Raw genomic sequence first — 27,729 nt, forward strand, 5'->3', positions numbered from 1 at the left:
ACGGAAGCTTATTGAGAGTGCAAAAGTCCCTCCTATAGTTAAGTGTACTAGTCAGTGGAACGAAGGAGTCCTCGCCAGGTACGGCTATAATATGGAATAGTGCTGGCAGCGAGGAATAAATGGGTAAAGTAGATCAAGCTTTGAAGGAAGGGTAAACGCCAATACACACGCCAATCGCTCACTTAATAGCGATTATAGCGAAAAGAAATGCAGTGCAGGTCATACAGCAAACACCCGGGCGATATTACAATAGATCAACTATACTGGTCGCAGTAATGAGTCCACACATGAAAAAAACATAAAACTGATGCAATAGCTTGTATAAAAAAATAACGCAAAAATCGCAAAAGTGTTACAGTTGATAAAAATACGACAACATTAATAAGACTACTGAAAAGTGGCACAAAAATAACACAAAATCAATATAATAATGAGAAAAATAACATAATAAGACACAATCATAATACAAAAATAATACAAAAAGAAACAAACCACAAAAAATGATGAAAATTCTATACAAGGACATAAATGACACGAAAATGATACAAAAATTACAATAATGGTAATCGAATGATACAAGAATTATACCAAAATATACATAAAGCGGCACAAAAATCAAATACAAAAACAATATAAAAATGGCACAAAAAGTAAGACAGACATGAATTGAAAAAAAAGAATACAAAAATGATTTACAGATTACTCCAAAATTACTCCAGAAGGGAACAAAAACAATGCAAAACTAATGTTTGCGCTTGTTTGGTTTAAAAATAACGCAAAAATGACAAAAGTACCAGGAGTAATCAAAAGATACGAAAATAATACTAAAAAGACAAATAGCTATACAAATTTTGGTTCCATAACTTTTGCCTCAATTTAGTAGTATCGCAATAATTCCCGTTGAGACAGGGCCACTACTGGTTCCAACTTTTACCAAGTCCTGGGCACACCACTGGTCAACATGGACCGTATACCCGAAATGTTCGCTGTACATTGTTGAGGTTAAACTTTTTAATTTAAGTTATTTTCTGCCAGAAGGTTAACCCAAAGAACCTGTAGGTACAAACTTCTACTTCCACCGCCCCGTACAAGAATTTACGGTGTTGCAAATAATTACCCCCAGGCGCTTCCGCTGAGCACCACTCCCACGCAGGGCAAGGATTTGACATTTCCAAAAGTGCCTCCAAGGAAGGAGGGACCCTTCCGTGACCGACCGTAGATCGCGCAACTGTTACGCAGGTTATAATTTTTTTTTCTTCAACTCACTCTCAATGACTAGCGACTCGGCGGACTGGCGATGACATAATGAACTTATTTATAATTTTACCGCTCCCTGCCCTGTAATCAGTGAATGCTTGCTTACGATTGTTCATTCACCGCTACGGAGCTGTCAGTCAAAAGCGAATTTGGAAACATACTCTAAAACGTTTGCAAACTCCGACGACTGGCGTTCGTGCTGTTTGGTGTGTTGTGCTGCAATAACCGTTTCGAATCTACCCGACCGAGTGCAATACGTGTTGGATTTCATAGCGAACGGCTACGCTCCGTTGAGTCTCCGCTAGCTTCGCTAGCATTCTGGCCGGCCGTACTACTGAAATGATACGGATATCGCACCTGGCTGACCGACTCGGTCCAACCAACCGGCGACCCACACTAGATGTTCCAGTGATTGAACGCTTTCGAAAATTGCAGGCTATGCCGTGGATTGTGGCAGAGTGTGGCCGCGACCACCACGTAGCCGACACTCGTAGCCGAACCTTCCAATTTGCGACGACTGGCCAACCCCGGGCCGCAATACAGCCAGTGGAAAAGAGGAAGTAATTTGAATCGAACCGGCCTAGTTTTTGCCAGCCACAGATGCTCGAATTTTCGATATGGTTCGGTTACGCTCGGGCGTTACACGCGTACTACATAGGCAAAAAAAACGATTTTCCTACGCTTTCTTCCCGTTTTGCATTTCCAATCTCATTTGTTTAACCCGTTCAAACGAAACCCCCCACTAGGACCCCACCCGTGCTGCTGCAACCAACCGGGCCAGCACTGACCAGCAGGTGAGCACGAGGAATAGTTGTAAAAGCAAATAATCAATTTTTTTTGCTTTCACGAGTTATGATAGATTGCACTTCTCTTTCGAATCGGACATAGGGAGCTCACTTTATCCGATACTCTTGCATTTTAACCACGACTGACTGACGGTGCATGATTGCAGCAGCATTGCTACATAGTTGCACTGATCAAAATCGTACTCAACCAATTCGAAGCTAAAATAAACCAAACTCGATATCGATCGAAGCACACAGCTATCTACCAGCATTAGCATCATCTACCGTCGATTTGTTCTTCGACCATAATACTTTACCCATAAGTACTTCGCACCTTGCCATGTAAAGTTTCAATTGATTTGGTATGCATGAATTCATGCATTGAATCATTTCAAGCAGTCAGACGAAAATCTTCTGAGTCAATATTTCGGAAAAAAGACTTTACTTCCTTTGGAACCACCGTCGACGATTCAGAGAAAAAAACGATCTACAACCACCGAACAATTCTAACTAAAGTTCCACATTGTCCACATTGTCATTCTCAATTCTACCTGAATGTGCAATAAAAGCTTTATCTTGTCCCTATACTACTGCCGGAGCTGCCCGAATAAATTACGCTCCCCAATACAAACTTTATATTGAATCTAAAATACCCAACTGTCTGGAGTGGAAAATTTCTTTTCCATGCTTCAGGATCAACTTCACAGTAGTCACTAACAACTACGTAGTGATTTGAGTAGTAAATAAAATAAAGTGCATTCTTCAGCTTAAGCAAATATTCAACTCTGACTGACGATGATATTATTATATTCTTTCTTACTCTTGTGCCTGAGTTATTTTCCTTTAATACCATAAAAACTTGGTTTTAAAGAAGTTTTCAGCTCCATTATGAAATTATAGTTTATTAAAACTTTCTTAAGGTTTTATCGTGATATAGCTGGTTCAACAGCTAAGTCCGAAGGAAAAACTACTACTGCTTTGGAACTCAATTGCGATACCTCACTCACTGCAGGAAGAAAACTATAAACTTGAGCTGATTGGATTGACAGAAACAAAACGTTAACATTTGAATGCGTCTTAGAAGATCTGACGATGTGATCGCTAGAGTCTCTAGGATGAGGTATCACTCATCCACGTGTTCTCAAGTTTCATGTCGTACACAATTTTGATTATTTTTTTCGGACATCGTTTATTTCAAAAATTCATAACTCATTGTAAAGCCAATATTTTTTATGAAAATGAAAAAAAAGTCTTGGCAATCCACAAAAAAATATTAAAATAATTTTTCGGGTAGCTTCGAACTCGAAGGTGCATATTGCAAAGAGACAAAATATATATATATATATATATATATGTCAATATTGAATAATCAGTGCATATAAAAGAAAAGAGAAGTTTAAGATGCTCATAGTAGCAACATTTGACAAAATAACATAGAAATGACATAACAATTAGACACCAATGACACTAAAAACATAGAACTGACAAAAAGATTACATAAAAAATAAAAATGGCACCAGCATTATACAAAAATAACTACAAATGAATAACATTCATTCAAAAACAATGCAAATAATGCTAGAAATGATATGAAAGCAATGTAATGATGAAAAAACAGATATGTAGAAAGCTCCTCAAAAGTACAAAAAAAAAACTATTGAGATATAGCAGGTGGAACTAGAACCCACAATGATTGCCAGTCAAGTGTGATTCCACTACACCACCGCGCGCCACTCTTCTATTAGGTAATCAACTGCACCCTTCCAATTTTCCGATTCTTCACACATCTACTCAGCGAGAGTGTTATTTTTGTATGGCTACCTTGATTTTTGCCGCACTGGTGGTAGCTGGTAAACTACGGTGACGCGCAGGTATAAAGGAATCACACTTGACCGGCATTCGGAAATTACAGACTCGAGTCCCACCTGCGGTACTCAATATATCAAAAAATGTTTTTGTAATACAACAATTGCATATAACTATACGAACATAATACAAAAAGTCACAAATTTGGTATAATATGGTCCAAAAATAAACAAAAATGATAAAAATATTATCAAAATAGGATAAAAAACTGTCACAAAAATTATAAAAAAATCGTTTTTATACAAACGATGCATAAATAAGAACCCTGCAAAAGAACCCCGAAGATAAAAAATGTGGGTAAAAAATTTGTAAATTCCAAAACTACTCGTAAAAATAGTCGACAGGCAAATAAATTTCAAAAATCGCTTAAATAAACGCCATTAATTGCCCCATTTGCATTAAAATTGTTGCGAAAAAACAGATGTATAAAAGGTACACAAAAATGATTCACAGGAGGAAAACCTCAGCCTTGTTATAAGCATCGTTCGGAGCGACACGGTTGCCACCGACTCTCCATGTCTGCCGTGCTCTCCTTTTGAGTGCTTTTGATTTGTTTGAACTCAGTGTCGATGGTTTATTCGCTACCTGAGAACTCGAAAGAACTCAAACGCGGTGTCATGGTCTTCGGCTCGGTACCGATAAGCACGGTGCCAGTAAACCTGACACCTTTATTCATTCTTTTTTTGTGTCCGTGACCGTGGCCGTGACTGTGTACACGACATGACAGTAGATATACGCTGATTTGCTCCAAATAAATTGGCTCCGAGGTGCCGTGTCATATGCAAAATGCACCAAAAATCGAGAGCGTATTAACTATAAACGGAGCAGGAAATTTTAGTACGGCTCGTAGTGCGGTGCGTCCGTCACAAGTCTGAACAATTTACCATGAAAAAATGGCTCAAAAATCATGCAATAACTTTTTAGTATAAAAATAAAGACAAAACAAAGTGCCACAAATCACAAAAAGATGTGAACTTGTTAAAAATAATTCAAAACAACACAAATAAAAATGTTTTATAAGTTTTGAATATTTTTTGTCTTACAGGGACTTGGCCGTCCAAAAACTAAATTTAAAAACTTTCAATACCAGATTCCCACAACCTCAGTGTTGTCGACTTCCCGTGGCACTCCAAATAGTCACAACTTATGACTATTGTGGACGTGACTTGAAACGGATAACAAACAATTGATAATTGATAAATTACCCTAGCAGTTTTTTTCGTTAATACTAATTTCATCCGATCCGATCAGGAGAAGGGAAAGAAATTCAATCTCACTCCTAAGTAATTCAATTGACTTGTGGAACAAACTAGCCACAATAACACGCCGCTTTTGGAAAATCCTGTTGTTACTACGAAGAGCTAATGGAATAAGTCCTAAATTACTTCCTTGAGGAACACCGTACTGTGGAGTAAATGTTGTCGATTCAACCGATTCTATCTTTACATATAGCGGTCGGTTTGTCAGTTAAACATTTCAACCAGTCGCACAATCTATCCGAGAAACCAAGACGACGAAATTCAATTGCAAATCGTCACTCAACAATGCAATAACTTGACCAAACTCGTGACTTTAGTCATGACCTTGAAATGCGGTCAGGCATAGAACCACGCTGAGAAACGCGGACTAACACGCTTTCGGACGAACAGCGTCACACACAGTACCTTGTCCTGAAAGTAAAAACACGTTAGTACAGGTACACGGGTACCAGTGAGCGACACGCCCTGGCAGGTGTTGTGGGTTCAAATCCGGTTATAATCTCTGATTACAGCTTGGTTCGACCCATGCACCTTCCAGCATTGGACAAAAGATAGGAGTCACAACAACAACTTGTTAAGCATAGCTTCCTATTACCCCCCCCTTCCTTTCCACCCTTCCCCTTTATTCCCGAAAAAAAATCCTTCATTACTTTCCCTTACCGTCCCTTCATCAATTGCAATAACTATAAGCTTTGGTTTCAACTGAAGGGTACTGCTTCGCTGGTCTCAAAGCTGGCTTCAGTCGGCGTCGGTGAACGTCACTTTTAAAGTTTTATGTTTTCCTTTAAATATCTACTAGATGGCGAGCAATTGGAATTGAAATGAAAATAAATAACATTTCCAATAATGTAACAAATATGAAATACAGTTAATCTTAGTCACCCTACTAGCACGGTTGTTACAAATTTGTTGTGGTAACGGAAATACGACTAATTTCAGTCGTAATTCGGTTGCTACAACTAAATGGACCTAAAGTGTGCTACTTGGGCAATATCGACAAATCGTGCCTGGCTTTCAATCGCCGTCACTTGAAACAGTCACTAGCTTCAAGTGACGCTTTAAAGCTTCTCTTCAAGAAATGAAGCAAATTTGTCAGGAGATTGTATAATACTTCCCCAAACACCATTTCGCGCAAACATCTAATCAATCCCCGAGCTTTCGATCTAGTAAAAACGAAAATGTGGTCCGTCCTTACTCACTATCGCTCGTTCGGAGGTGATTTCTGCGGGGGGAAATGGTATTCCGCGAAATGGTCTTTGGCGAAATGTTATACAACCGCACAGGATTGTCCAAAAGCTACTGTCAGAGTGCCAGCAACGACTGTATTGTGAAGTAACTACACGTTGCGGCGTACTTGAACCTGTCCGGCTTTCTGTAGAAGTGAAAGTCAGACTTTCGAACGAGCCGTCGCTCAGTCGTCTTCGACTATGCAAACCGTAAAGTAGCGCTCGCTGTCTAGATATAAGGAGCATTTTCAGACATTGATGAAGGTAGAAGAAGCTGAGCAAATCTGGTGCAAAATGACAATTGCGAATGACAGACAAAGTAACCACCAATACAAAAGAAGGTTTAAAAAGCGAGCAAACACAGCATAAAATTAACGATTTCGCTGGAAAGAACGAAATTTTGGACCAAATTCTAGAAATAAGGGACAAGCAGCTGCATGTTGCCATCCGCTGGTACATTTGAAGATCTACATATTTTGACAAATGAACTAATGCTGAAGGACAAGTTAATAGGTCTCACTTACCCTATTTATAACAAGGGCCATCGCATATGGTTGATGCAACGTTCAAGCGACTATTTGCTCAATTCTACACACAAAATGCTTTCCTGTCTTGTTCATCAAATTGGGACTACTATCGGAATCATTTCGGACTATCGATTACACCACCGAGCCACTCATCTATTAGATAGTCTAATGATTAATTGGAACCGAATTATTGAGACTACTATCGGAATCATTTGTCGGTGCCGGTTTTTAAGAAGATCGCTCCACGACGGATCCTAAATTAGCCCCAAGTGTACAACCAGTACTCTCATATTCTGTTTAGGGAATTTCAAAACGGCGTTCGATTCAGTTAAACGAAATGAGCTAATTCAGAAAGACGGTTATTCTTGAACATAACGAAACTGTCAAAAGACGCTGAAGAGAACAAAATAATGCGTACTGAAAGCGGATGATATCTCAGACATTTTCATGACGTAAGATTGAAGATGCAATACGAAGAGCAATTGTGCCAAAAAACACATCTCTTGGGTTCTTGGTAAAATTCAGATAAACCGCAAAGTTTTGGAAGGGGCTTTTATTCCTCCTAAAAGAGAAACTGCCATTTTGGGGCTCGTCATCAAGTACATGCTACCTGGCAGAAACAGGGGGAAGCCCCAGTGCTGTTCATTGGAACTTGAATGGAGCCGGATTTTTCGAACATTTTTCTTCGAAATCTAATAAATTTTTGAAGGTTTCTTAACTGTTGAAATTTTGAAATTCCGATAACCAATGAGAAAAACAATCTACCGAAACAGGTTATTTTTCCCAGTGCCGCTGTTAATTATCCACAATTATATAATGCTACGTTTCAGCGGTGCCGTTAGATTTCAACTCGTTGCCGAGCTGCCCAAAGCCCAAACCTGCTGCTGCAATAATCTTCAGCAGCATTGCAACGAACACGTTCTACCATTAGTATTTGGGAACACATTTTCAATCACGTCTCACCGGCTAACAGCAATGAAAAATCGTCGAAAGCAAACACATAGTTGCGACTGACCACATTTCTCAGTAAAGCAGCGGTGGGAAAGACCGTGCGAAAAAAAACGACGCTGAGTCTCCCAAACCTACGTCACGTTCACCGGGCCACGCCGGCACACGGTCGTGCAATATCTCAAAGTCAAACACAGCAAGCAAGGCTTTCGCACTTCCACCGACCGGGGTTAGCTCACCAGTGAATGAACGAACGACGTCAGCTCGGGCTCGGGAAATCTTATAGCGCGTAAATATTAGCTCCGCTGGGTGCGTGGTGTGCTGCTGCACTGGATGGGCTCGTAGATTTTTGTGTCTGACATTAATTTTATCTTTTTGTGAGGCAAACAGCGCCGCCTAAAGGCGCGAAGGAAATAAATTTAGTTTTATACGTTGACCCCACAAGGGACGACGCTCAAAATGTAACCGGAATACGGAGATGGTACATCCGCAGGCAGACGTTTACCGAGAATTGATTTTTGCTTTTTTGGTTCCCAAAACTGATCCGTCAGCGGATCATCAATAAAAAGATTATAGTAATAGCTTCGCTTTTGATGCCCCCGAAGGCGTGTAGCTGATCGGACCATAATTTCCAGGAGCTTTCGAGCTGCATGGGATGGTTAAGATTTCAATTTCTAAATGCTAAACTGCCGGCGGAAAGCTTACCCCATTATTTGAACAAACAAACGATACAATCCGCGGACGGGTCTGCCAAGCGCACGGCACGGGACGGGAATGTCAGATCGAGCAGGAAACGCACGAAGATATAAAATTTAATTTCCTTTTCTGAACATAACGTGTACGAGAAGATGTACTCTGCAACCATAACAAGTGCATCCCATGTTGCCGTATAACCAAATGGGGATTCCCCGCTGCCCGCTGCTGCGTTTCACAATAATGCTGGTCAAGATGCAGCCCTGCAAAACGGTTACTTGTGTATAGCTGTACTCTGCGGTCGGACCAGCCAGCGCAGCGTCGTCTTCCACATCCTCCGGCGCACCGCAGCACCACCACCCACGTCACAAACCAGAACCTGCCAATGCGGCAATTCTCTCGAGGTACAGTTGGGAGCCGTTTCTTCTCCCGCTTGCACGCAGCGCGGAACCAGCGGGTATTACCAACCAAACAGAGCAAAAACACGTTTCGCTTTGCGATTTTAAATAATGGATCCGTTTTCCTATTAGATAGATGTAGAACGGCAGAAATCACTTGCTAACTTGTCACTCCCTCGTACAGTCAGACCAGTTTACAGAGCGAACAAAAAGTGAAATAGCCATTCCCGTTATTAAAGCATCTCCGGCTTTTGCTTGGACATGGACATGCAGCAGCATTTTTTCCCTGCATTCAACCTTTTCCCGCGTTCAATGCGCTTTGGCACAACTTGGTCATTGTATTCACGTGACGCTCCTCCGCCCGTTTCTGCTGTCCGTCGGTACATAATCCAGCCATGGGAACTTCAGTCCGTCACTGCGGCAAGATTTGCTGTTTACTTATGCCTCGGTGGTAAGCGTGCTGCGCTGGAAAAAGCCACAGTGCGGTGAGCCTGCACATGCTCATCACAAGATCTTTCAACGGAACTGACTTTTTGGTGCACCAACAGTTGTCCTGTTACAATGCCAGCTGATCCGGCTTTTCTACCGTGACGATAAAGTCCTTTCGGAACAAGATTGACGTTGTGCTCGGCTCTGAATGTAAATTTAAACTGATGAACTCAGATGTGATGTGCCTAATGAGAAAACAAGCTCTTATTTTGTTACATACAAACAGAATAAAACAATAATCAGCTTATATTAAGTCCAACTTTAGCTCAATTGGTTGAAATCCTTATTACGAACCATAACGCGCAAAAACCTGCGAACTCGCCATGAATTTTAAACTTGATTCTGCTCACTTTCATCGGATTACATCACACTTTCCAAGAAACCCAAACGAATTCAATTCGTGGGGCACACGTGCGTGATTTCCCTACGAGGATGAAAATAACTGAAAAAGAGCCTGCCTGCCCGCCTGTCTGTTTGTTTGCCATTGCGGAAATCATTCCCCTCTTTTCGCCCGGATGGAACGGTAAAAACACAAATGCATTGATCCTCCGGTCACAGTCAGTCGTCGTTCGCAGTGTCATTACTGCACAATCCCGAAAAGAATCTCGACCTTAATCCGAGACAACGATAATTTCCGACATTTTCCGGTGCACTTTAGCTAGTCAGCCAGCCAGCCAGCCAGCCGGCCGGCAAGCCAATGTTCTTACATCCTCGTCCGTTCGTCACGGGACGGGACGGGAGGGAAAACTCAATAATCCTATGCACGACATGCTCGGGGACGTTCATCATCAGCTTACCGGTAATGCGTTGTTTAGAAGAGATTAACTTTGCTTTGCGGGAAGCAGTGACACGTCGACATGAACCGATCTGACCGGTTTGATATCGGCGACGAAGAAATCCCTGCAACCGTTGAAGAAGCAGCTTGTCCTGTCCGTCTTGTTGTTTGTGTTTGCCAGTGTTTTACGATGGAAGCGAGTGTATCAAAAGAATAGGGTCTTAGCACAGTTGTATTGTTTATGACTGATGTGAAATCTGTTTGGACATTTTGGGAAAATTTAATGACCGAACGGTTTCTGATTGTTTTTCGTTGTTTTCTGTTTTTATTATTAGGGATTTCTCAAAACTATTGTACAGAGTTTCATAAATTTGGGTACATGAGCATAGTCCACGCCGCGGGCTTATGAACGAAAACAATATTTAAAAAGTTTTAGGCTCACTAATTTTTCCAGAAAACTCCGAAGTAAATTGGTAGATTTTATCAGACATGGCTTATATTACAATTTCATAACTTTCATCATCGTAGAATAAAATTTGTTTAAAAAAATAAAAGCAATAGACCAACCTCGTGTTTTTGTCCGGACTTTTTAATGAGGTCAGGCATATAATTAATTTTCATTATTACGGTAGTTTAACGAAAAGACGGTAGAAAGTAATGAACCTTTGTTGATAGTATCCAAACAGAACGGGACAAGGCAGCAGGAATGGTCTGTACAATTTGGTCGTCCCGGTTAGTAAACGAAACAGATTAAACTTCTCGGTTGGTGGTTTAACCACAAACAACCGCCAGTGTTGGTGTAGTTTCAAGAACATCGCACGCTTTTTTTTTTCCTGTATGGACTCATCACTGCGACCAGTAAGTTAGATCTATTGTGATATCGCCCGGGTGTTTGTTGTATAACCCGCACTGCATTTATTTTAGCTATAGTCGCTATTGAGTGAGCGATATGCTTATTGAATTTCTTTTTTTTTATGCGTGCTTGTGTGTAATTGGGTACCCTTCTTTCAATGCTTTACTCTACTTTATCCACCTCGTTCCACATGACAGCGCACAGTCCCCAATTATAGTCATCCCTGGCGTAGCAAACCAGTGCATTTTTACTACAAGGGTCTCATTTTTGCACTGTCAATAGGCCATATCGGGATAATATAGAACTCAGCATGAAGGAAGGGCGATGAGGGGCCTGAGAATAAACCCATGCTAAAGTCACTTTGACATCGAATGGCCTGATTCTACTAAGATTCGAACCCATGACCATTCGCTTGTCAAAGCAGACTCGGTAACCTTTCGGCTACAGAGCCCCCCACATCGCACGCTTAATAAGGGGGTTGTGAAGTCTTCTTTTATCCAGCCCGCTGAGGTTCAAAGGTTAACCAATACCTGCAATCCACAAAGGCCTAGGAGAAGAAGTGGGTTCAAATCCGGTTATGACAGGCTCCGATTATTGCTTGGTTTGCTCCGCAGATCCCCAGCCTTAATTCAATATTTTCCCTTTTTAAAATACTTTTCATTTGATGTGACAATCATCAAAATCGGTGACAGTGGTTCAAAATTTATGATTTTTCTTTAAGAAAAAGCCTTAACGTAAAAAATGGCAAAGGGATTTTTGACACCACCCTAGCTCATAAAATGGCACCTTAAATGCCAAACAAAAAATAATTCCATTGATGTAAGTAACGCCAGAAAGTAACAAAACTTACCATGTATTTAATCAGTATTATCATGAAGGACCAAGATGCTTACCTGTAATGAAAAAAGCAGTTATTAAAAATAGGAATAGGCAGTTTGAAGTGCAGTCGTTGCAACGAAAGCTGCTTTGGAAATATATTGTAGTCTAAAAATTAACGTATGACATCGCCATGTTGACTTACAAAGAATCCCATCAAAATTGACGGTTAAAACCGCAAAGTTAAGTAAATTGCGTGCCAAAAAAAATATCATATAATTATTAAATCTTCGATTTTCCAAAGCACCTTCAGAAGGATACATCGGCGAAAATGATCTCGATCTTATCAGGCCAGTAAGTAACCAAACAGCACACAGCAAGCAGAATCTAGTGACCAAAAAGACTTGCCCGGAAGTTTTATAACGGAGTTCTTGCGAAGTACGAAGGATGCATCCTCACGGAAGATGAAAGGCACATGAAGATGGATTTTGGGCAGCTTCCCCGGCAATAATTCTATAAAGCCATTGCCCGAGGTGATGTTCCTAGCAAATTCGAATTCGTTTTTTCCGATAAATTCGAAAGAAAGCATATGGTCTGGCAAGGTATTTGCAGCTGTGGACAAAAATGCAGGTTTTCGTGACAAACAAGCTTATCCCAAGCAACAATTTGGGTTTTATTAATACTCTTATAATGGTGTTTATGACAAATTTTGGTCATAAAACCATTTCAAAAGTGCAATAAATCCTGCAATGTTACTTAGGTATGAATTCCGAAATGTACACGCAGGAATGCCTGAAAAAATGAATTCTTCCGTACATTAAAGCTCAAAATGGACCTGTAAAGTTTTGGCTTGATTTAGCAAGCTGCCACTGCAGTGGAGAAGCACTGCAGTAATATCGAGACAACGGGGAGGGTTTCATCGAAGAGAACATCAATCCATCCAACTGTCCTCAAATTCTGCCAATTGAGAAATATTACACAAATCTCAAGCAGTTGAAGTTGAAGAAGAGTGAAAAGGTGACTCGGGTCGCATCCCGAGAGATAACGAAGTGGTGGAACAAAATAGCCGCAGTATTCAATGTGTGAAGAATGGTATTGGAACAAAATTTTGAGATTTTATCAACATCAAATCGGCGTATTTATTTGTAAACTGGAGGAACGTTTGGTGAGAGGAATGGTAAACTGGATGAAACAGGAAAATTTCGATATGAGGCCAAAAATATATTGGGTCGTTCAATGACAGGTGGAACTCCAACTCTCCAACTTCGTAACTCTCTCGGTTGGTAGCCGAATGTTTTGGCAATTAAACTACAGTCGTACCCTTCTAACGCATGACTGCCGTGAAAAGAAATTAACTGTTATACTCTGCAGTCTGTAATGCACATTGTGCTAGCTTCTTGCAAGCTACTCCTACGCTGGATCTCTTTTTCAGTGTTTTACTGCTAAATGCATGAGAGAAGTCGATTGACCCTTGCTCTCTCGGAGGTTCCCTTTTCCGATAAGTGAAGAGCATAATTTCTTTTGCAATGCTTTGCTGCTTAGCAATATTTTTTCACCACTTTTTTCATCCGGAGCACTATAGAATGCAAGCACTCAAGGTCATTGAGCAAATCGTTTCAATCGGTATAGATAATTGCCTGTTCGGTATTCTATTTAGCATACGGAGCAAATGGTCTCTAGTCTCAGGAGAGTGAAGAAATGAATATAGTTCTGCTTGACTTTGTTATGCACATCTCTCTCTCTCTCTCTCTCTCTCTCTCTCTCTCTCTCTCTCTCTCTCTCTCTCTCTCTCTCTCTCTCTCTCTCTCTCTCTCTCTCTCTCTCTCTCTCTCTCTCTCTCTCCCTCTCTGCCTCTCTGCGCTGTAAGAAGCATATTACTTTATTTCTTTATTGCAACAATGAGCAAACAAAAGCGTAAGCTTCAACAAAGGTTGTTAACGAAATTTGCTAAGAACATCAGGAGCCAGCCCGACAACTGCAATTATAAGTCGCACAAATTATTCTGATCGTTTGATTTTTTGTCACTACTGTAACGAAAAGTTGTCACAGCAAGGGTTTCTGGTTTCCTGTTATTGAACATCAGCAGCTGGCCTGACAACTATTATTAAAACCAAGAATAGCACAGAACGGAAGGCAACACAAAAATCCTATTATATTATTTGAACTATTTTATTTCTTTTTGTTTTTTTCTTTACTTTTTCTATCTCTATTTCTCACACGAATTTATTTTGATACACGAATTGATCAATTTCACGTACCGGATCAACCCACACTGTCTCGGTTGGTACCCGATAGAGATGGTCGGGTAGCGGAAAATTTTACCCGAAACCCGCGCTCGTACCCGTATCCGCCGGGTTCGGGCATTGAAAAAAAATTCGAGTACGGGTTCTTATTTTTTTTGCATTGAAACCGGATACGGATCGGATTCAGGTATCTCTATTGAACACATTAACCGTTATGTGTTCGGCTGGGTACCCGGGTACTTTTTGAGACTTTATTGCCTCGAAAAACAAGGTTTACGACAACTCAGCCAGCTAAAACTCGAAGAATGCTCCTAACTAGTGGGAATAAACCATTTGTCATCGACAGATTGCCTGTAGCAGCAGGGGGGGTCGAAGGGGGGGCCTTCGAATTTTTTTACCCCATAAGTGTTCGGATGGGTACCCGGGTACCCACCGAAATGAAATGCTTCTAACTTTATCAATTCTTGACCGATTTTGGATCTTGAACCGTCAAAAGATTGGAAAATTTGTCTACTTTTAGAGCATGAGCCTGACCAAGCCTGGGACCACGTCTGGTTCCCGTAAATCCGTATCTCCGGGACCATGTTCCGGATCCAAAACAAATGTGTACAATTGTCAATAAAACCACACAATATTGGTATCAAAATTCATGAAATCACTCCAGGAGTTGATGTTTATCCATTTTGAGTCCATTCAACTTATAGTCTTCGGAATGGCCACTCCGGAGCAAATTCCTGTGGGGCCTTACGGGACCGCTAACATATTAGGATAGAAACCCTAGCAATATGTATATCAAAATTCACGAAATCACTCCAGGAGTTGAGTTTTATCCATTTTAAGTTCATTTGATAAGCTGTCCCCGGAATGGCCATTCCGAAGCAGGTTCCTGTAGGGCTCTATGAGATCAGTAACCTGTTTGGTTAGAAACCCTAGCAATATGTATGTCAAACTTCATGAAATCACTCCAGGAGTTGATTTTTATCCACTTTGAGTCCATATGATAAGTTGTCTCCAGAATGGCCACTCCGGAGCAGATTCCTGTGGCCAGATTTCCTCTGAGGCCACTAGCATGTTTGGATAGAAACCCTAGCAATATGTATGTCAAAATTCATGAAATCACGCCAGGAATTCATTTTTATCCATTTTGAGTCCATCTGACAAGTTGTCCCCGGAGTGGCCATTCCGAGGACAACTCATCAAATGGACTCAAAATGGATAAAAATCAATTGCTGGAGTGATTTCATGAAGTTTGACATACATCTCGCCGAGTTTTCATTTATGTCAAACAAGCTAGTGGCCATATCGGGCCAGTCGGTAAGTTACTCCGGAATGGTCGTTCCTAGGATAACTCGTCAAATCGACTTGAATGGACAAAAATCATTTCCTGGAGGGATTTCATGAATTGTGACATACATATTTCTAGGGTTTCTACCCAAACATGTTAGTGGCCTCAGGGCCTCATGGGAATCTGCTACGAAGTGGCCATTCTGGGGACAACTCATCAAATGGACTCAAAGTGAATAAAAATCAACTCCTGGAGTGATTTCATGAAGTTTGACATACATATTGCTGGGGTTTCTAACCAAACATGTTACTGGTCTCATAGAGCCCCACAGAAACCTGTTGCAGAATGGCCATTCCGAGGACACGTCATCAACTGAACTCAAAAAGAATAAATTTCAATTCCTGGAGTAATTTCACGAATTTTGATATACATATTGCTAGGGTTTCTATCCAAACATGTTACTGGTCTCATAGGGCTCCACAGGAACCTGCTCCGGAATGGCCATTCCGAAGACAACTCGTTAAATGGACTCAAAATGGATAAACATCAACTCCTGGAGTGATTTCATGAATTTTGATACCAATATTGTGTGGTTTTATTGACAATTGTTCACATTTATTTTGGATCCGGAACATGGTCCCGGAGATCCGGATTTATGGGAACCAGACGTGGTTCCAGGCTTGGTAAGTCTCATACCCTAAAAATAGACAAATTTTTCAATCTTTTGACGGTCCAAGATCCAAAATCGGTCAAGAATTGATAAAGCTAGAAGCATTTCATTTCGGTGGGTACCCGGGTACCCATCTGAACACTTATGGGTGTAAAATTTCCCGTACACATAACGGTTAAACACTAAAGATGGTAGTGTAACCGTGCCCGTACCCATAGCCGACGGTTTTCGACCGGGTTCGGGTATCAAAAAAAAATTAATATTTTCTTAATCGGGTACGGATCGGCTTGGGCATTCAAATTTTCATACCCGACCATCTCTAGTGCCCGAGTGTTTTGGTAATTAAACTACAGTCGCACCCTTCGATAGTCTCATATCTAATTTTGTCCCTCCAGTCTAACCATTTCATACATGCACACACGCAGACTGGAGGAACTAAATTAGATATGATACTTTCCAACAGAAGCGTTCGGCTATAGTTTAATTGCCAAAACACTCGGGTACCTACCCGACCCAATATATTTTTGGCCTCATATCGAAATTTCCCAATTTCACCAGTTTGCCATGCTTCTCAACAAACGCTCTCCACTTTCGAAAAAAAGTTTACGTTGGACCGCGACAGAGTCAGAGACAAATAAATCAGAGAAATCAACCCGGAATATTTTTTGAATATTTAACGTTTAAAGTGCAATAAAGAACCTTCAACTACTGAATATTTATATTTCATTAACATGGTTCCGAGATAGATCCGTTTTTTGCGTTTTTTTTATTACTGTCATCATCTTCAAGGATTTCTCGATTAATGAAAGAATGTTTCCCATAGGTGCCCTGTTGATGAGTTCATAAAATTTTCTCCTAAAGCCAACCCCTTCAAATCCACAAACCTTAAACTTGAAGTTTATAGCAAAGCCACTAATACTAGAAAGGTAATATCTAGCATTTCAAGCCATTCCTTCTCTTAGATGAATTCTTTGCATTGCAGCAGAAAATCAAAATAGTTTTTTCAGGAAATTGTCAGACCTAATGGTTATAATAAAAGCATGTCTTTCAAGCCATCGTGGATAACAATAAACGCAAATACGCATATTTCGATTGTTGCATTTTATGACAATTTTCCTAAGTGTGAATTTCGCTTGTGAAAGTGTGTTTTCGCTTGTTCTCTATATTCATTTATTCTCACCAATAGTGAACGAAATCAAATGTAAATCATTCATTCATTTTGAACTGCTGGCAACGGCAAATGAAACTACAATAAACGTAAGCATTGCTCTGAAGTTATAGGTACTTTCCTTCAACCAGGTTTTGGATGTTTTTAAAAAGTAGGCAGTTTATACTTTGAGACCTAAAATATCAGTCACGAGCAAGAAAATTGACTGACAGGTTAGACGAGCAATCATTCAGCACTGCAATTCATGAATGAATCGTATTGAAAGGTAGAAAACTGAGAAAGATAAACGCTGTCAGCAGCTCAGTAGTCATGTCAATGGGCCGACAGATAAAAAGGTACTACCAGGGGTAAAACTGTATGCACTGAATACGTTTTATATTCGCTTTCATGCAGGGCTGTCGATTTTTTTGAGCACTGGCAGCAATAAATCAGTTTGATTAGGATATTGCGTAATATCATAAAAATAAAACTACAGGCAATAATTAATACCGCAATAAAACTTTTAATACATTCAAATAAAATCAAGGGGCTCTAGAATTGTTACACGGGATTTCTCCGTTTCCTCATTGCAAAGATGAATAAAACAAACCATTGCCCAATATCAATAATCTACCAAGGATAAATGATTTTTATAACAAAACGACCTGATTGGAATTATCCATCATTAATTCTGTCATTCATTACGGGTTGGCAAAATCATATTTAATTTAAACCCATAAAAATGAGTGAACCTATTATGACATTTACGATTGCCCTAATGGAAGGTGTCTAATACTTCATTTCCTCGTAATTACGAGCATCATTGCGAACTGTGTTTGAATGATATTTTCAAATGGCTTAATGGGCTATTACATGGCTAAACCACCACCGAAGGTACCGTGAAAGCTTTTCCAGCAGCCAACGGCGAGCCAATGTCAGTAACGATGTGAATAATGAAAAACATTCGAGATTTGATGTACCTACTCAAACAATAATGGCTGATTGCGCAATGAGCCCAAAACTTAATACATTCATCTACTGATGTTGATGATGATGATGTAGCAATGAATTGAGATTTTAGCCTACTTTAAAGCACGGTGCTATACGAGGGCCAAACATCTTCAAATTTAGTGGATTTGAGGCTGAGAAACGTTGGGAAATCATCACAATGAGAGCCGCCTCCAGTTGCATCTCCTTCAGCACGGAAGGCAACTTCGCAAACGAAGTTGTGAGCCTCACATTTGCGTGATTCATGACGAATGGCAAAGTTGAAACCTTTTAACAGCTTGATTTCTTGACAACATTGGCTTTCTTTAGAAAATCTCGATAACTTCCGAACAAATGTTATTGTTTAAGTCATCATATTAAAACTAAGATTGAGTTCACAACTCTCGAATCGACGTTAATCTAAAACTATCGAGCCTTTTCCTATATGCCCAAGCTTAATTGAAAACTAACCTCAAATTGAAAAATATACTTACATTTGTTTTCTGGTGGCACCAACTACAGAGTGGAGTGTTACGATCGAAAGAAAAAGCTCCATCATGCTTTTTGCTGGCTCCGTCCATTTCGCCCTTCGTGAAATAAAAAAATAAAATACAGCACAAAACAATAACCACCATTAGCTCCAACCGGCCTCGATTCCCTTCCCGCGTCGCGACGCGACGGCCTGCGCCATAGCAAGCAGAGGCAACAACGAAACGAGTCGGACTTTTCAGCGGTCCCAGATCTTAATGAGAAAGCAATAAAAAAGTTACGTGTACTTTTTCATCAACCTGTGCGGCCGTGTCTAAAGCAATAATCGCATTTCTTTCACCTTCGCTCGTGATCCATCCGGCTGAACCGCGCGCTCTCGGCTCAGCCCAGCAGCATAGTATTCCTCTTACAGGAATTGTTTTGGAAACGCTACAAAGTTGATTAATTTACCGGGTCGCTTTGCTACTTGCTCGCGCGCCTCCGACTCCGACCGCACCTGTCCTTCAGCTCCGTTTATACTCCCGTCGAATACAAGAAAGTAAGTAAGTGCCATGTGCTTCGTCACGAAAAACACGTTCCGCTCGATTCGAAACCGTGCGAAAGGTGACCGACTCTATGAATCATTTAAATGAGGTGGAAAACTGGCGATTAGCCTTCCTTTGGTTGGATTTCGGTTCGCGAATCGGTGGTCGGTACCTGCGCGCGCGTTTCCATCGTTTTTTCCCTGGCAGCGGCGGCAACGGTGGCCGGCAGTGGCTAATAGCACTGTTATAAAAATCGACATGGTTAAAATCGATTTGCTGTCGGAGAAACGAAACGTTTTTGTACTGGCTTAGGAAAGCCTTTCATTTCACGTCGGATTTCCGCAGGCATTTCAGCAGAAAAAGGTTGGACTATCGAATATTTACTAGAAACACTTTTCTTGTTTGAGATTTGTTCCCACAACATGACAACTCCCAAATGTATCTAATTAAATATCAGAGTGCGGTCAGTAGCAATGTAAACCAAACTGTTAAAACACGAAGTTAATGAACAATGACAAAATAATCTGGGCCCTGTAAGCCAGCCACCCATTCATGAATAGATGAACGCAACCTAGTTTCTCCATCTAATTTCCTTTCTCGTTTTTCCTTCCACAGGATGTTACATGACATTTGAGACCAGCGCGAGCGGACAAGTGGCATTTATTCGCACGCAGTACAAGGACAATGGTAAGAGCATTTTCCATTTCACATTCACACACAGTTAACGTTCAGCGGAAATTTAATCAAACTTCTTTGCAACAACAAACCGATATTCGGATAAGCTCCGTAAGGTCCAGAAGAAGAGCCCGAAAACTCAAGTAAAATAAACAAGGAACGGATCAATTAATTCGCTGGGGCTGAAGGAAATAAACAAATAAATCAACGAATCAACTCGTGACGAATCCCACGCTCTGAAAGTAAACATAAAGCCCCGAAATGGGAAATCAATTTACTAGATAGAAAGAGGGTATGTGCGGTTGGCAGAAACTGGTCCACCAACTCCGTCAGCCGTTCCCCGATTCAAGTGGGATGTTTGTGTTCGTTTTGGCGCACACACACGGTACGGGTACCAGCAGAATTTTCAAAAGAAGCTCGGATCGTTTGTTCTGGTTCCTTTTCGGAAGCATCCGGCGACAAACGGAGAGTCTCTTTCAAAAGATTTCTTCGAGATTCCAATCGCTAGAGTGTAGTTTTTTTTACTTTGCTTGACGTAGCTGACATATCAATTTTGCGAATTAAATTATTTAATATACATACTTATGTATTATGAAATGCTATTAAATCGTAGTAAGGCAACTGTTTTAGCAAAGAATATTTCCATTAAAGATGCAAAGATAACATAGCAGACAACGAGGATGTTCTACGAAAAACTTTTACACCTTTCAAACAAAAAAGTTACCTTGCTTCGAAGAATAACCCGTTAGGTACAGAACTTATTTTTAAAGTTGCAAATGCATTCATTCACTGGGATGAGAAACTATGCTAATTCAACATAAACAAAGCCACGTTCGGAGCCTTTTTTTTGTTCACCACTGTAACAAAGTGCAGAATAAAAGAATATAAACATTGATGTTTTCTTGAAAACCAGCTGAAAGTATTCTTTCACCCCCACAGTTGCTTTGGTCTGGTAGTGGAGAAGAATTCAAGTAAACCTTTTAGTTAAGGTAGTGTACATTTCTTATAATTAAATCAACCTTAGTTATACCATTATGTGAATCGAAATTTACTACAATTTATGAGGTACTAGCTGATTGCCCGACCTTGTTCGTCTCCAGCAACTTGTACATCTGTTATTGTAACGAAAGTTCTCTTAATGCAAGAAACAACCTCACCCTTGTTGAGGGTCATCCTATTCCCCTCTTTCAGAAATCCCCTATTATTGTCCAGCCACTTGTACAACTGCTATCTTCGAAATGAAAAAGAAACGCACCTACCCATTTCAACTTTTCTCCCCCTCGTAAGAGTCCGTCTCCCCCTTTTGTCAACCCGCCTGCTCTGATTCTTTTATGTCAAAAAACATGTGTGTCAAGTTTGACGGAGAACCGTCCAAGCGTTCTGGAGTTATGGTGGAATATACACTCATACTCACTTGTTAATCCCCCCCGCCTCCCTCTTGTTATCTCCCAGTCACTGCAATCAGTCTAAATGAAAGCGAAACACAACCCCCGTTAATTATTTGTTAGCCCCCCCCCTTTTTGTCAACTTCCCTGCGCTTCGCTGATTTCCCAAGTAACAATTCTAAAGCCACTTGGTTTTACTTGAATTTTATAGAGGTTTTATTGCGGTATTAATCATTACCTCTGGATTCATTGTGGTATTGCGCAACACCAAGAGGATACAAGTCCAAACACACTTATAGCTAGCTAGAAAAGCATAATAAAACTGCTAATAAAGCAAATTTATTGTGGTTGCTTATATTACCACGTTAAAACTTTTTGGCTGCACCACGTCTCTTATAAACTTACCATAAGTGTGGCGTGGCAATATAAAATGGCGCACCAATCAAAATTGATCTTATCGCGGTTACTTGTCAAACCGCAATAAATCTGTTAGTTTTATAGAGCTATTGAAATGGTAACACCCTAACTAAACAGTTTTTCTGCAGCTATTATGAAGAATACCAAAGTTCAACACCAAAATCATTTTTTTATGCGAAGCCATATTGCCATATACTAGTATTTTGTTTAGCTCGCAAACAAAAATTCATCAAAGCAAAGCATTTTGCAGAAAGAAGGTTATTATCAAATGGTTTTCCTGTCAGAGGAAGCAAGTTAAATGATTTTGCTAGAAATTGAGATTGATTAACTGAATATTTTCAATTTGTTAAAACAATCAGTTTTCGAAAATTGCAAAATTTCAGTGGCGCGCTGATTTAATCGACCTATCATATCAAAATGCACGATGAAATTAAATGCGCACATAGTGTAAACCAAAGAAATTGCTTAAAATTTAATAAATATTCTTTGGGATATTTTATTCTGGTCGCTATAAACCAAATCGTTCAGAATGATCTGTCAGTAAAACTAAAACTTTTCTGCCCACGGATATATTTTCAAGTTGATAAAGCTAGTGAACTTATCGGGCGTTTGCTAGAAAAGCGAAAAGCGAAAAGCTTTTTTAAGTTATGGCGATGGCTGTCAAGCAGCGAAAGCTTAATTGGTTTTATTGCTGCTTTTAGCAGAGCGTGATACGACTACTTGAGTTTATAACCTGATTCTTATAGCGGTTATGAAAACATTCTGAGGAGTGGGCCACTTGGTCAGAAAGCAGTTTTATAGCGGTCATCAGAAAGTTCTGGTGGAGCTCATAGTTTTATTAGCGGTTTTATGAAATTGGTCATGAAAACCGCTATACGAACGTAATAAAACTTGGAATTGTTACTTGGGTTGCCTGTTATGTGCCAAAGAACATGTGTGTCAAGTTTGATGATAAAACGTCCAGGCGTTTCAAAGCTATGGCGGAACATACATTCATGTTCACGTTACTCGTTGCCACCTCCCCTCCCCTTTTGGCTCCCACCCAGTCAGCTTCCCCTTCTGTCGCGTAGGCTATTATGCATCTGTTTGCTCTCTGAAAATCACTCTGAAGAGAAGCAAAGCCTTTTTTCACACATCCCTCCTCGCTTCCTTCCCTTCTTCAACACCCACGCCCCCATTATCCTTTGTCTAACCCCCAGTGCTGATTCCGTTCTGCCAAGGAATATGAAAACGGAAAACGGTCAAGGCGTTCTGGAGTTATGGCGGAACATACAAACATTCACTCACTTTGCTTCGCTTTGCTAAGCTTTTCAGAATTGTTATACTAACTTAATAAGCGTTGCTTCAATGACCCTTCCTTACCTAATTTTCCGCCCTTTCCTTTTCACGCCTTGTCCAACCATAGCACGAAGATAAACATTATTGAAGGGGAAGGGCGGTAAAGACGGACACCTTAAGGTCAAGAGTCAATATCTACTCAAATATAACTGTATTGATTGCAATTTTCATACAAACTGAAACTTTAAGTCTCTGTCTAATAAAGTTACAGAGTGTACTAGAAAATTTCTTCCAAAATTTATACTTTTTTTAATATTATAAACATTTTGTATAAATCAGAGTTTCTGCGCATGGGCGGGAAAGACGGACACTTAATATGGGAAAGACGGACACTCGCGAAAAGGTGTCACGCGCCGACGAATTATCAGTATTAAGAAAGATTAACATATTTCATCATGTATTTAGGAAAGAATTGGCTTGGGAAAACCCCCTACCCAATTCCCCCTTTGAGCGAGGAAATAAAATGGTTCCCTTTTATAATCTTCAATATTTTAATTGGTGATGAATTAATCGTTTCTAAAAGTTGGCCTATTCCAACTGTTAAATGACTTCTGGATACTTTTACATGTATAATATGCAAGTATTTGCAATTTAAATCGTTGTTAGGGAAAATGAATACGGAATCTTTGTGTCCGTCTTTCCCTACCATCGGGTGTCCGTCTTTCCCGACTTAGATACCATTTTTTCAAACTTTAATAACTTTTTACTGAATATTCAAAAATTCACTAGATTACCAATGGACATTCAGTGAAGGGTCAAACTAACGTAATGTCGTCGATATAGCACGAAAGTATTACTTTTTAACGATTTACCAGCTATTTTCTTCACACACAAAATTACATCGATTAGCGTATTTAGGCATTTTTTCTTTGTTTTGCTTATAAATTTGACAGCTGCGCTGCTAGAAATCGGCAATGTAATTCAAAAGTGTTTATTCAGTCTATAGAAACATTTCCCATCATTGGTTTGCTTCAAAAAATTACTGTTTATGAAATATGATAAGGGTCCGTCTTTCCCGCAGTGTCCGTCTTTACTGCCCTTCCCCTAACAGTAGGATACAAAATACAGTTCAAACAATAAAACTTATCGTCAGAAAAGATAACCAAACCATCAAACTTATTGTAGTTCACCATAAGTTTCATGGCTTTGAGAGATTCTACCATAAAAATGACGGGTTGTTGAGTACCTTAACAATAAAAAATCTACTTTTTCGCGAACAAAAATTTTCATTTATCGTGAAAGTTATCGTCCTTTTATGGTAATTTTTTTAAGCGAAAAAAAACACAATATAAAATAAAAAAGACAGTAAAATAAGAAAAATTAACCTTAAAATAAGAAACAAAAATACGAAAAAAAATTGAATTTGAATAAATTTACCAAAAGTTTCAATATCCACAATAAAAACTGTTGTAGAAGCATTGTTTCTACTGCAAAATTTATTGTAAATTTTTTCCGGGAGTAGCTGCGATCCACACTGCGTCTTTCGGCAAGGTTTCAGATAGGGTATCATTTCAAAAAATCAAAGAATACGGGCGTCACGAAAATATGAAAGATTTTGAACGCTAATTTCTCTGCCAATTATGAATGGATTTCCATGATTTAGATACCGATCTATTCATTATCAATTGCGGTGTAGCAATTATCCGGTTTCCATTATGTATAATTTTTTTTCAACCACGAATGAGTGAAAATTAACGAAAAGTTCTAAGGTCAAATATCCCCATACATTTTCTTAATGATCACAATGCAGGCAGGGACGACAGTTAAATACCCCTTCTGTTTACTATGATTTCAATTACTTTATTTTTAGAAAAAAGTGACAAAGCTTCTCACCCCAACCGGTCAAGATTCCTTACGACCTTCAGGTTTATACTAACTTGATATCTATGCTTGGGAAGTACACCAGAAATAATGTGACAGTTCTCTCTTCTTAATAAAATTTCTTAGGACCGCGATAAACCTAAACCAATTTGATGTCCTGAAGCATAAATACTACATAAATGTTGCAAACAGCTAGAGTTATGAGATGATTTCGAACGATTGATAAGTATAAACCAAACAGAGCAGCAAACTTTGATCGCGTTTTTCTCGAAATCAGAGTTTTGTCACTTGGTTCGGTCTGACTTAACACCGACCATATGAGAAAGGGGTTGACGGAATATTCATGCATGTGACGTGATGCAGCAATTTTCAAAGTGAGGAAGAATTAGCGACTGTCTTATCCGAAAAAAGGTTTTGGGCGTTTAATTTGTTGCTTTACAATTAGTTACATGCAATTGCTTACATACACTGTATATAAACAGAATGTTAAAAATGACAATAAATATGCAGAGGACATTAGCTAATTGATGATATTTTAACTGTCATAATTTTAACTCGTTTGTATGTTCGTTGAAAGGCAATAATATTTTAAATCAACCTGCCTCAATAAATGGTGCTATATATTAACTATTTGCCAGGAAATTGACGAATGTGAACCAGTGATAAATGATAACCCAGATTATTTTCTTATTTTTTTCCATTCAACCCTAAGTTGTGCGTCCAATGACAAATATTTTATGTTTTGAGCAAGATCTTTTAACTAGGTAACAGTCGTTTCAAGCCAGTTAAACCTAAAGTTCACAAGTCACACAAAAATTTTCAAAATGCGATATTGTCGCCAATCACCACAAGAAGCGTAATTGTGGTCTGATGAAACTCTCAATGGAATTACGAACTCAAGCTTTTTAGAATTAAACTTGTATCCGTAGTCCTAAGTGAACCCCTTGTTCGTGGCCCTAGAAACAGACCTACATATTTTTTGAAAAAAAAATTACCAATGCTGACCCCGACTATGCTTTAGGTGGTCCATGGAAAAGGTCAAATTTTGCACCACTTTTTCAACCATTTAGGCTGGTATCTCACTTTCCAAGTCATCCATGACCTTGATCGTTGCTAGTTGATCCATATAGACCAATCTCTACGTCGTTAACGTACCCCGTTAACAATAATCGAGAAGTATAAAAATATACAATCTAGCAGGCCAATTAACAGCTCCAGAACGGTAGATTAATTGCTCACCAAACTCACCCTTCAATTGATCCGTTGTTTCGCATGCTGAGTGGCATGTAGCAACGTCTTGTTGAGACCACATATTGGCCATATTCAATACTTGCTAAGACCGTTCCTCTCGTTTCGATGCCCGCTCGCTGGAACACACCTTCAATAGCGGAGTAGAATAACATACGGGACAGTCCATCCCCTTGATGCAAGCCTCTGCGTGATTCCAAGAATCCCAAGGGTGCCCTCGAAACACGCACATAGCAAACCACTCGCTCCAGGGTAGCTTTGATCAGACGCATCAGTTTATCCGGAAAGCCGTTCTCGTGCAATATCTGCCATAGCTGTTCGCGCTCAACTGTATCGTATGCTGCACTAAAATTCAAGAAAATATGATGCGTGGGCATATTACGTTGTACTCCCAATATTTCTGAAGGATTTGTTAGAGAGTGAAAATTTGTTCCGCAGTAGCGTGGGTTCCTATAAAATCTGCCTCTTACTGCTCCACGAATACTCTTGCTATTGTGGATAGAAGACGTAGCAAAATCTAGAAGCGCAATTGATCCGATTACCGTTTTAATAGATGGGACAAACCACACACTTTTACGGTAGTTTTTCCTCCACCCAAATATTTGAAATTAATCAGTGAAGTCCCGTTGCTAGCGGTTCTTTGCGGTCCATAAATGTTGTTTCGTCTTCGAGGAAGTTGTAGAATAAAGTCGGTCTTTTTCAAAGTTCTTGAAAACCTCTTACCGCCGGCTGAGAAGTCTGTCGATATAGAAGGGTCAAATTGTCATATTCCCAACATACCAAAGCAGATTAAACTTATCAAGAACATAGTAAACAAACACAAAATATGTTTTAGAAGGGAGAATTTTTAAGAAGCGGAAAATTTCCAGAGCACGTCCAGACAGACTAAAACGTCGAAAGATACCTGAAAATTGATTGTTACATAAAATTACGTTCTTGTGAGCCCCTATGAAACAGTAATTTGGATAATAAATTTCTTACAAAGTCAAGAGGACACGTGCTTTATTAGCATTTCCATTCATTTTATTGCAATCCCCAACACAAACACATATGCATGCCGCTACAAAGACGTTCTATCGGAATTCTAGCTTTTTACCTCAGAACCTCAGAATGCACAACCATCTGTAACGAATATTCAATTACTCGAAAAGCCAAATCAATAAACAGACAACAAATCAATTAAAGATCGCATTTACCAGACGGGCTAAGCTTTCAGAAATAAATCGACACAGCAAAATAGAACATTGTCTTTCCCATGTAAGCAGGGCAAGCAAAACATGACACTGACTGAACTGAAGTAGGTAGTAGTTCGGATAAATAAATTGAATCCGAACCAACGGGTGTTGTAATAACTCAATTCGGCCGACCTCTCTCACTCCGCTCGGACAGATCATATTTTCCACAACACTGACTCCATAGGTATGTACTAGGCATGCACATACATCCAAACAACAGTTTGCGCCAGGTTCGCCTATTAGCATAATGTGCTTCAATGGTATCATACGAAATGGTCTTGCTTACATGCTGAATGGACAGGAATCCAAGGGACTGCAATTCAATTCAGCCACAACTCGACTAATACACCGGGGATATCATCCCATTCAATTA

The 27,729-nt window shown here is 39.8% G+C and overlaps 1 protein-coding gene across 1 annotated transcript in view; it reads left to right on the forward strand.

Annotated features, from left to right (window-relative positions):
• The window catches only part of LOC128746215 (uncharacterized), a 112,208-nt gene that overhangs the window by 43,182 nt on the left and 41,297 nt on the right, over window positions 1–27,729 (forward strand). Inside the window, exon 3 of the mRNA XM_053843263.1 lies at window positions 19,853–19,924. The gene's annotated coding sequence lies outside the window, so the exon portion shown is untranslated. The remainder of the gene's footprint in view (window positions 1–19,852; window positions 19,925–27,729) is intronic.

The sequence above is a fragment of the Sabethes cyaneus genome, chromosome 1 (genome assembly GCF_943734655.1).
Source record: "Sabethes cyaneus chromosome 1, idSabCyanKW18_F2, whole genome shotgun sequence".
Lineage (NCBI taxonomy): Eukaryota > Metazoa > Arthropoda > Insecta > Diptera > Culicidae > Sabethes > Sabethes cyaneus.